General features: G+C 41.5%; 1 protein-coding gene across 2 annotated transcripts in view; it reads right to left on the bottom strand.

The window, feature by feature from the left end:
• Positions 1-12,189, bottom strand: part of col8a2 (collagen type VIII alpha 2 chain) — a 186,535-nt gene that overhangs the window by 49,710 nt on the left and 124,636 nt on the right. Inside the window, exon 4 of one of the 2 annotated variants that reach the window (XM_062962289.1) lies at positions 8,191-8,285. The exons of the other annotated variant lie outside the window; for it this stretch is intronic. The gene's annotated coding sequence lies outside the window, so the exon portion shown is untranslated. The remainder of the gene's footprint in view (positions 1-8,190; positions 8,286-12,189) is intronic. 2 annotated transcript variants of the gene reach the window in all.

Raw genomic sequence — 12,189 nt, 5'->3', positions numbered from 1 at the left:
TTGTGTTATTCTCCGTACAATCACAATCCGGTATGAAGCCGTTGTTCCAGTTTGCTAATAAAACCGAATTACCATGTTGCGGAATGATGTACAATACAGTCTCACTTATCCAAGCTAAACGGGCCGGCAGAAGCTTGGATAAGCAAATATCTTGGATAATAAGGATTAAGGAAAAGCCTATTAAACATCAAATTAGGTTATGATTTTACAAATGAAGCACCAAAACATCATGTTATACAACAAATTTGACAGAAAAAGTAGTTCGATACACAGCAATGTTATGTTGTAATTACCATATTTACGAATTTAGCATCAAAATATCATGATATATTGAAAACATTGACTACAAAAATGGCTTGGATAATCCAGAAGCTTGGATAAGCGAAGCTTGGATAAGTGAGACTCTACTGTAAAACCAAATTACCGTGTTGCGGAATGATGTATGTCTAAAAAGTGTGTCGACAACATCAAATGTTTGGAAAGCTCTGCACTGACTCTCTGCCTCCTTGGGCATTTCAGAGACTTGACTCCTCTCTGTGCTCCTCGCATTTTTTGAGCCTTGAAGCCAGAGTCGGCCCTAGGTAATTTTCAAGTGTAGGCGAACAGAATTTTGGCATCTCCCCCCCCCCCAAACCAATCACTGAAAAATAAAAGCATTGGATAAGTGAAAATGTTGGATAATAAGGAGGGATTACGGAAAAGCCTATTAAAAATCAAATTAGGTTATGATTTTACAAATTAAGCACGAAAACATCATGTGTTACAACAAATCCACAGAAAAAGCAGTTCAATACATGGTAATGTTATGTAAGAATTACTATATTTGAGAATTTAGTACCAAACATTGAACTGGGATATAAGGCAGTGTGGACTCAGATAACCCAGATCAAGGCAGATATTAATTATCTGCCTTGATATTCTGGGTTATATGGCTGTGTGGAAGCGCCCTGAGGGTGCTTCCACACAGCCATATAACCTAGAATATCAAGGCAGATAATTAATAATAACAATTATAATGATGGTGATAATAATAATAACAATAATAATAATAATAATAATAATAATAATAATAATAACAACAACAACAGGAAAAACTCAGCCGCTATCAGGACCTCAAGATTGAACTTCAAAGACTCTGGCAGAAACCAGTGCAGGTGGTCCCGGTGGTGGTCGGCACATTGGGTGCCGTGCCAAAAGATCTCAGCCGGCATTTGGAAACAATAGACATTGACAAAATTACGATCTGCCAACTGCAAAAGGCCACCCTACTGGGATCTGCGCGCATCATTCGAAAATATATCACACAGTCCTAGACACTTGGGAAGTGTCCAACTTGTTACTTTTTGTATACGAAATCCAGCATATCTATCTTGTTTGCTGTGTCATAATAAAATAATAATAATAATACGTTTATTTGTATCCCGCCTCCATCTCCCCCGAAGAGGACTCGGAGCGGCTCACAGTAATATTAAATACAAAACAATAACAATGTACAATACATCAACAAACAATGACATGCACCAGTAGTAGCATTTACACATTAACTAATTAATTAAAAGGCCACCAAAAGGGAATCTGGCCCCCGGTATTAAAAAAACCTCTAAAATCAGGACAATAAATAAAGAACAACACTCTGAAAACAGGGGAAATCCAGACAGGAAACAGTCAGGTCCAGCTAACACCTCCCAACCAAGGATGGCCCCAGGGAGGAAGCAGCCAGGTTTTGAATCTGCAAGGCCATTCAATGCTAATCAAGCTGGCCAATTGCAACATTCACACTAGCCTCAAACAGACAAGAGCTCTTTCTTCCATCCTGGACTTTCCACACTTACCTAGCTTACAACAGACCTTAGAACTTCTGAGGATGCCTGCCATAGATGTGGGTGAAACGTCAGAAGAGAACGCAGGAGAGGCCCTTCCATACAGACATATAACCCAGAATATCAAGGCACTTTGAACTGCTTTATTTGAGTCCACACTGCCATATATCCCAGTTCAAAGCAGAAAATGTGGGATTTTACTCCGCTGTGTGGAAGGAGGTTTGAGAGGAGACAATTGGGAAGGAAAGGCCTTATGGCATCAGATGCCAAACTTGGTTGCACAACAGCAAACTTCATGCAGAATTTATTCTCTGAACCGTACGGGATCTTTTCCAAAGTTCACGAGACACAGGAGCTTATGCGTATGTTTATGTTTCTAGCAATAGCAGACCGTGGAAAAACAAATTGGGAAGGAGGAGTGATTCCTATCTGGAAGGGGAACATCGCAATGTTGGGTGAAGCATGTTCTCAATCATTTCTGACACAACATGTCATGTGTTGTCGAAGGCCTTCATGGCCGGAATCGCAGGGCTGTTTTGTGTTTTCTGGGCTGTATGGCCATGTTCCAGAAGCATTCTCTCCTGACATTTTGCCCACATCTATGGCAGGCATCCTCACAACCTCCGAGGATCCCTGCCATAGATGTAGGCAAAATGTCAGGAGAGAATGCTTCTGGAACATGGCCATACAGCCCAGAAAACACACAACAGCATGTAATACTACATACCGTATGTAATCAAGTATAAGATGACCCGAATATAAGCATGGCACAAATTGTATTTAAACACTATCAATACACGAATCCCACATTAACAATTACCGTATATACTCAAGTATAAGCTGACCCAATATAAGCCGAGGCACCTGATTTTACCACAAAAAAACTGGGAAAACATTGACTCCAGTGTAAGCTGAGATAATAAAATTACCGTATATACTCAAGTATAAGCCAACCTAAATATAAGCCGAGGCACCTAATTTTACCACAAAAAAACTGGGAAAACATTGACTCCAGTATAAGCTGAGATAATAAAATTACTGTATATACTGAAGTATAAGCCGACCCGAATATAAGACGAGGCACCTAATTTTACCACAAAAGAACTGGGAAAACATTGACTCCAGTATAAGCCGAGATACCAATAAAATTACCGTATATACTCGAGTATAAGCCGACCCAAATATAAGCTAAGGCACCTAATTTTACCACAAAACAACTGGGAAAACATTGACTCCAGTATAAGCCAAGGGTGGGAAATTTCAGAAATAAAAACAGATACAGTAGAGTCTCACTTATTCAAGCTAAACGGGCCGGCAGAAGCTTGGATAAGCGAATATCTTGGATAATAAGGAGGGATTGAGGAAAAGCCTATTAAACATCAAATTAGGTTATGATTTTACAAATTAAGCACCAAAACATCATGTTTTACAACAAATTTGACAGAAAAAGCAGTTCAATACACAGTAATGTTATGTTGTAATTACTGTATTTACGAATTTAGCACCAAAATATCACAATATATTGGAAACATTGACTACAAAAATGTCTTGGATAATCCAGAAACTTGGATAAGTGAGGCTTGGATAAGTGAGACTCTACTGTACCAATAAAATTACATTAATCGAGGCATAAGTAGGTTAAATGTTTTTGAATATTTACATAAAGCTCAAATTTAAGATAAGACTGTCCAACTCTGATCAAATCATTCTCATCTTCTTCAATGTAAATGTGCTTATGTATCCTTTTAATAATAATAGAGTAAAATAATACATGTAATAATAATTACAGTAAAATAATAAATGCAATAATAATAATAATAATAAGATCAGAGTGAAATAATAAATGTATTATTAATAATAAAAATAGAGTAAAATAAATGTAATAGTAGCAACAATAATAGAGAAAAATAATAAATATAATAATACCAATAATAATAGAGAAATATAATAAATGTACCATATATTCTTGAGTATAAGCTGACCCAAATATAAGCCAACCAGAACCCTCACCTGAGTATAAGCCGAGTTGGGCTTATTCAGTCTTAAATAAAGGGCTTAAAAACTAGGCTTATACTCGAGTATATACAGTAATTATGTCTCCGAGCACAAGGGGTAAACAAAAGGAAATGTCTCCTTCTGAAATCAATGTATCTCATCGCTTCTTGCTAAACAAGCACAAGATTTGTGCCTCAAAAGGGTTCTGCCCCCCAATATTTTACCCTCTAACCCAGGGGCCCCCAAACTAAGGCCCGGGGGCTGGATGTGGCCCATCGAAGCTATTTATCCGGCCCCCCATGGCACAAGGGCAGAAGGGGGTTGGGCTAAATGACCCAAGGGGTCTCTTCTTCTTTTACAACCATTATTATTATTATTATTATTATTATTATTATTATTATTATTATTATTATTATTATTACTATTATTATCATTGTGGCTGGGTGGCCATCTGTCAGGGGTGCTTTGCTTGTGCTTTTGGTGCACAAAGGCAGAAGGGGGTTGGGCTAAATGACCCAAGGGGTCTCTTCTTCTTTTACAACCATTATTATTATTATTATTATTATTATTATTATTATTATTATTATTATTACTATTATTATCATTGTGGCTGGGTGGCCATCTGTCAGGGGTGCTTTGCTTGTGCTTTTGGTGCACAAAGGCAGAAGGGGGTTGGGCTAAATGACCCAAGGGGTCTCTTCTTCTTTTACAACCATTATTATTATTATTATTATTATTATTATTATTATTATTATTATTATTATTATTATTATCATCATTGAGGCTGGGTGGCCATCTGTCAGGGGTGCTTTGCTTGTGCTTTTGGTACACAAAGGCAGAAGGGAATTGGACTCAATGGCCCAAAGGGTCTCTTCCAACCCTCTTTTTTATTATTATTGTTATTGTTATTATTATTATTATTATTATTATTATTATTATTATTAATTATTATTATTATTATTGCTCAGTGGCCAACTATAGTCCGGCCCTCCAACGGTCCGAAGGATCGTGAACTGGCCCCCTGTTTAAAAAGTTTGGGGACCCCTGCTCTAACCCATCCATCTCAGGGACAGAAGCGTGATCGGAGAAAGAGAGAAATACAGAAAAAAGAGATATATTCTCCCCTTTCCCACTGAATTTGGGGTGGCAGAGGGCAAGGAAAGGGAAGAAAAGAAAGTTGTTTATGCTTCTTTTAATATCTCCCTTCTGTTTTACATTTGCAGCCTTTTTTCAAAAAGATACGGGCCCGGGCTTTTGCCAAGATTCCTAAAGAGATATCCTGAGAAATGTAGACCGGTTTCCCAACCAAAATTCAAAGAAAACAAACGCCAGGCCAGCAATTGATATGAAATAGTTTAAAAATGAGAAAAAGCTGCCTCAGAGCGAGGTTTACATTAAGCTACATTTCTGCAAGCGGAGGGAGGGGGACCTCGGATGCCTCGCTCTCGGCCAAGAGCAAGACGGAGGAGGCTAAGGTTACCTGCCAGAGAGGTGTCCAAAAAAGGGCCTTGGCAAAGGCAAAGCGGCGGAAACAGGGATATTTTCTGCTACATAATAAACCCAGGCAGAAGTGGGGCCCCGGGCGTCCTTAGAGGACAACCTGTTCCATTCATAGCGGCCTCAACACCATGTGCCAGCCCGCCGGGCTTTGCAATAGACGGCCTCCTCAGTCTTACCCATGTGTCCCAACAACCGGCAAAAATGGAATGGTGCAAATGTAGATTGGGGAAGAGGTGGAACCAAGCTCAAAGCATAAGGAGCCTAAAGCATAAGGAGCCCAAAGCATAAGGAGCCCAAAGCATAAGGAGCCCAAAGCATAAGGAGCCCAAAGCATAACGAGCCCAAAGCATAAGGAGCCCAAAGCATAAGGAGCCCAAAGCATAAGGAGCCCAAAGCATAAGGAGCCCAAAGCATAACGAGCCCAAAGCATAAGGAGCCCAAAGCATAAGGAGCCCAAAGCATAAGGAGCCCAAAGCATAAGGAGCCCAAAGCATAAGGAGCCTAAAGCATAAGGAGCCCAAAGAATAAGGAGCCCAAATAATAAGGAGCCCAAAGCATAAGGAGCCCAAAGCATAAGGAGCCTAAAGCATAAGGAGCCCAAAGCATAAGGAGCCCAAAGCATAAGGAGCCCAAAGCATAAGGAGCCTAAAGCATAAGGAGCCCAAAGCATAAGGAGCCCAAAGCATAAGGAGCCCAAAGCATAAGGAGCCTAAAGCATAACGAGCCCAAAGCATAAGGAGCCCAAAGCATAAGGAGCCCAAAGCATAAGGAGCCCAAAGCATAAGGAGCCTAAAGCATAAGGAGCCCAAAGAATAAGGAGCCCAAATAATAAGGAGCCCAAAGCATAAGGAGCCTAAAGCATAAGGTTCGATGGTGCGAGGATTAATGGACGTGGCACACATTAAACTTGGCACACAGACCCAACATAGCCAACTGTGCATACAGGCCTGTTTTCGGAGTAATTGACCTCGGATCTGGGAGTTGTAGTTCTCCCTCATCCAGAGCACTGAACGCTGACATCAAACCTGGACCAAACATGGCACACAGACCCAACATGGCCACACAGGCCTGTTTTCGGAGTAATTGACCTCGGATCTGGGAGTTGTAGTTCACCCTTATCCAGAGAACTCTGAACCCAGCCGACGACGGATCTGGACTAAACCCAACAACCGGCAAATGTAGATGTGGAAGAGGTGGAACCAAGCCCAAAGCATAAGGTTCGATGGTGCGAGGATTAAGGGACGTGTGATCATTGCAATATCTCCATGGAAGAAGGTGGGGTGTGTTTGTATGGATGTAGGTATGTGTGTGTATGTACCTGGGTATGTGGCAGTTTTCTGATTAGCCGCCACTTCCACAAGCCACTGTGACCGCCAGGAATGATGGACCTAGTCCAAACTTGGCACACTTAATTCCCATGACCCATGGATGATGGGATTTGCAGTACTTTCAATTGCTTCGGCTCCCACAGACCACTGCGACACACACCAGTGACAGACCTGGCCCAAACTTGGCACACTTAACTCCCATGACCCACTTTATGTCCTGGTGCCGTATGGGGGATGATGGGTTATGGATGATGGGATTTGCAGTACTTTCAATCGCTTCAGCTCCCACAGACCACTGCGACACACACCAGTGATGGAGCTGAACCAAACATGGCACACAGAACCCCCAAGAACCCCTTTATAATAATTTAATAATAATGTTATTTTTTTACCCCGTCCCATCTCCCCGAAGGGACTCAGGTCGGCTTACATGGGGCCAAGCCCAGGCAACAGACAATATAAAAACACAACAATAAAGCAAGTCAATCAACAATAAAACGAGTCATAAAACAAATAAGGTCACCTATGATAAATATACTATAAAATCCTGGGTTGGCTTTCCATCCTGGGGCAAATTGGGGAGGGGACCAAGAATGATGGGACTTCCAGTACCTTCACTCATTTCTTGAGAACACTTCAATTGCCACAAATGACAGAACTGAACCAAACTTGGCACACATATCCCAAATGATACACTTTACACCCTGCAGCAGTTTGAGGGAGGATTGACCAAGGATTATGAGATTTTCAGTACCTTCATGCGATTCGCCTCACAGACCATTGCGACCCTCACTAATTACAAAACTGGACCAAATTTGGCACACAGACCCAACATGGCCAACTGTGCATATGGGCCTGGTTTGGGGGTGATTGACCTTGGATCTGGGAGTTGTAGTTCACCCTTATCCAGACAGCACTGAACCCAGTCAACTCCGGATCTGGACTTAACATCAATGATGATGAAATGAGGCAAGTATGTTCAAGGTTAGGAGGATACATGAAGTTCAACTCAAAAAAATGGGATGATAGTATTAGACGGGGGAGACACAACACCAAATCCAAGCAGAGACATCATGTGATGCAAGGCCCATGATTAAACATGATTATTGGAATTCTTAAACCACGATGAAGCCATGTCTGCAAACCAGGATCGAGATGGCTTTACCAACCATTGTTAACCTCCGTAACTTGCTAAGACAATCTGTTTCCTATTCGACTTGTATAATTGTGGTGGGAAAGTCATGCCACTCTCTTCCTAAAACTGCTGTCCAAAGTAAAGTCTTACCTTACCAAGCTAAGTATGGGTTTTCAACTATGAAGATCCCGATTTAATTATTTTCCCTGCAGGACTTGAATAGTTTGGACATGTTTCCTAAGATATTAATATCATGGGAGGAAAAAAATATATCTTGAAACGCCGTCAAAAATATATCTTAGTATTATATTTTTTAGAGGAATTTCACCACCGAGATGCCAATAAACAAACGTCCTACTGTGAGATGTTCTGGTTCTCTGTCACAAAAAAGAACGAGAAGACCCGTCCATACCTTCCTCGAAGCCGCGAGAGGTCCCACCTCTGTCGGTCCGCCTGTCAATCGCCAGGGACGAGGGCCACGTTCTGAGGACGGATGGAGAACGCCAACTGTCAAGGCAAAGGAAGAGAAGCCCAAGTGAAGGGAGACCTTTCTGAACTGCTCCCCTCGAATAAGCTGAGCCTCTCCCCTCTCCCTGCCCTCGCTTTGCCCTATAAGAATGACTGACAAGCCCAGATTTAACGAAGGGATTTTGTGGGTTTAAAGCATGTGACCATTTCCCTCCTGTTTTGTCCATTAACCCCTTTTCAAAAATAATATATAACTCGTTTTTCCCCCTCTGCAGTGTTTGCTTTTCTTTCTTTTCTCCACTTTTCAGAAGGGCCTTTGGGTACCATCTCTTCCCTGGGCATTGGCAACCGGCCCGGTGAGTCTCACCTGAAGACCATCCGCCAAGTTTCACATAAGGTGAGCGGTGAAGGAAGCCAGACACCGTCAAAAGGAAGGGGGAAGTTTCAAATATATATATATATATATATGTATACACACACACACACACACACACACACACATACTAGCTGTGCCCGGCCACGTGTTGCTGTGGCGAAGTATGGTGGTATGGGAAATAAAGTATTAAAGAATTGGTGGTACAGTAGAGTCTCACTTATCCAACATAAACGGGCCGGCAGAATGTTGGATAAGCGAATATGTTGGATAATAAGGAGGCATTAAGGAAAAGCCTATGAAATATCAAATTAGGTTATGATTTTACAAATGAAGCACCAAAACATCATGTTAGACAACAAATTTGGCAGAAAAAGTAGTTCAATACGGAGTAATGCTATGTAGTAATTACTGTATTTATGGATTTAGCACCAAAATATCACGATCTATTGAAAACATTGACTACAAAAATGCGTTGGATAATCCAGAACATTGGATAAGCGAGTGTTGGATAAGTGAGACTCTACTGTAGTTAAGGTAAAGGGTAAAGGTTTTCCCCTGACAGAGCTTAGCCTTCTAACTGGCAGCAATTGGATAAAAAACAATTATTCCTCTCCCTCTAATTAGGACTTTATTTTTCTTTTCTTTTTATTTTATGAACGTAGAGGCATGGATGAGGGGTTGTGCTGGCAAGTTTAGTGTTTCTGGGATGTGTAGTTTTGTTGTTTTGTCCTAGGCCGAAATTTCATTACCATATATATATATATATATATATATATATATATATATATATATATATATAAGAGTGATGGCATCACGGCAGCGGACAAAACAACAAAACTAAACACCCCACAACCTCGAAAATTGACATCACAACCCCTCATCCATGCCTCTAGGTTGATACAACAAAAAGAAAAGAAAAACAAAGTCCTAATTAGAGGGAGAGGAATAATTGTTTTTATCCAATTGCTGCCAGTTTAGAGGGCTAAGCTCCGCCCACTTGGTCTCCTAGCAACCCACTCAGCCCAGGGGACCCTTGACCTTAACTACCACCAATTCCTCAATACTTTATTTCCCATACCACCATACTTCGCCACAGCAACGCGTGGCCGGGCACAGCTAGTATATATATAAAACATTCATTTCATTATGTCAAGGATAACCAACTAAAGGTCCCAATATCTGCCCCATGTTCCATCCATGGTTCATGTCACCAGCCTATATTGGTTTATTATTATTATTATTGACATAACGACATTGTATGACACAGCAAACAAGATAGATATGCTGGATTTCGTGTCACAAATCACAAGCCGAACACTTCCCAAGCGTTTAGGACTGTGTGATGTATTTTTGGATGATGCGCGCAGATCCCAGTTGGGTGGCCTTTTGCAGTTGTCAAATCATAATTTTGTCAATGTCTATTGTTTCCAAATGCCGGCTGAGATCTTTTGGGATGGCACCCAATGTGCCGATCACCACCGGGACCACCTGCACTGGTTTCTGCCAGAGTCTTTGAAGTTCAATCTTGAGATCCTGATAGCGGCTGAGTTTTTCCTGTTGTTTTTCGTCAATGCGACTGTCACCTGGGATGGCGACATCAATGATCCAAACCTTTTTCTTTTCCACAACCGTGATGTCTGGTGTGTTGTGTTCCAGAACTTTGTCAGTCTGGATTCAGAAGTCCCACAGTATCTTTGCGTGCTCATTTTCCAATACTTTTGCAGGTTTGTGTTCCCACCAGTTCTTTACTGCTGGCAGGTGGTACTTGAGGCATACGTTCCAATGAATCATTTGGGCCACATAGTTGTGCCTCTGTTTGTAGTCTGTCTGTGTGATTTTCTTACAGCAGCTGAGGATATGATCAATGGTTTTGTCGGTTTCCTTGCACAGTCTGCATTTTGGGTCATCAGCTGATTTTTCGATTTTGGCCTGAATGGCCTTTGTCCTGATGTCTTGCTCCTGGGCTGCAAGGATCAGGCCTTCTGTCTCCTTCTTCAGGGTCCCATTCGTGAGCCAGAGTCAGGTCTTCTCCTTGTCAGCTTTCCCTTCAATTTTGTCAAGGAACTTTCCATGCAATGTTTTGTTATGCCAGCTGTCAGCTCTAGTTTGTAGTGTGGTTTTCTTGTACTGGTTTTTTGTCTGCTGTGCTTTGAGGAGTTTCTGATTTTTGACTTCAATCAAAGCAGGTTCTTCACTTTGCTTGACATATTCTGCCAGGGCATGTTCTTCTTCTTTGACTGCTTGTTTTACTTGTAAGAGTCCTCTGCCCCCTGATCTTCTAGACAGATACAGCCGGTCAACATCACTGTGAGGGTGCAGGGAATGATGAATGGTCATGAGTTTTCTTGTTTTTCTGTCCAAATTGTCCAGTTCCGCCTGTGTCCAATTATTATTATTATTTAGTCATGATGCCTGATGACGAGGAATCCAGCCTACCCGGAGTGCCAAACTGGCTTTATTAATGTTGAGTGCCTTCAAGTTGACTTTGACTCATGGCAACCCTAAGAACGAGAGACCTCCGAGTCACCCTACACCTAAGAAATTCTTCCTGGATGGTGTTAAATATGGGATGTTGATGAGCCAAGACATTTAATGGAGCACAAATAGGGCTGGCATTGCTTTGCCAGTCACCCCAAACAACTGAAGGCATTGGAAGGCTGGAGGACACGTTTTTCCTCTGGAGAAGCCAAAATCATTCTGGGACTTGCTCGGAATGAACATAGTAGACTGAATGAACATCATATGGAAACGTCCTGACCCGAACAACATGAAGACACATTCTCGTCTTTTCATATTTTAGAAGCACAGTGAGCTTCCAAACGTAGCCCCGAGCCATTTTGGAAGCCTCTCCATGAAGCCATAAAGCCCCCCGTGGGGTTTGCCGAACGGCCCCTTTAACGGCCCGCTCCTACAGGACTGCCTATGGGAGTCTTGCCAGGCTAAGATGATTCATTGGAAAGCGTATAACCCACTTTTTTGGACAGAATACGGGGCTTGGAAAACGCCTGCTCTTACACAACCGCTCTTCAAAGCACAGCCCTCCAAACACAAACTTGAATTTGAAAATGAGGAAAATAAGGAAAGCTTCCTTTCAAAGAAGATCCCCTTAAACCAGGGGTCCTCAAACTTTTCAGACTGTTGGGGGGCTGGACTATGATGAAATACAGTAGAGTCTCACTTATCCAACGTAAACGGGCCGGCAGAACATTGGATAAGCGAATATGTTGGATAAGAAGGAGAGATGGAGGAGAAGCCTATTAAACATCAAATTGGGTTATGATTTTACAAATTAAGCACCAAAACATCATGTTAGACAACAAATTTGACAGAAAAAGTAGTTCAATATGCAGTAATGCTACGTAGTAATTACTGTATTTATGAATTTAACACCAAAAAATCACGATCTATTGAAAACATTGACTACAAAAATGTGTTGGATAATCCAGAACGTTGGATAAGTGAATGTTAGATAAGTGAGACTCTACTGTAGTCCAAAATTAGCATTGTTGTTGTGTGCCATCAAGTCGTTTCAGAGTTAGTTCAACCCTAAGTCTAACATTTAGGACA

The sequence above is a fragment of the Anolis carolinensis genome, unplaced genomic scaffold (assembly GCF_035594765.1).
Source record: "Anolis carolinensis isolate JA03-04 unplaced genomic scaffold, rAnoCar3.1.pri scaffold_10, whole genome shotgun sequence".
Lineage (NCBI taxonomy): Eukaryota > Metazoa > Chordata > Lepidosauria > Squamata > Dactyloidae > Anolis > Anolis carolinensis.
This window is presented reverse-complemented; position numbering and strand designations above follow the sequence as displayed.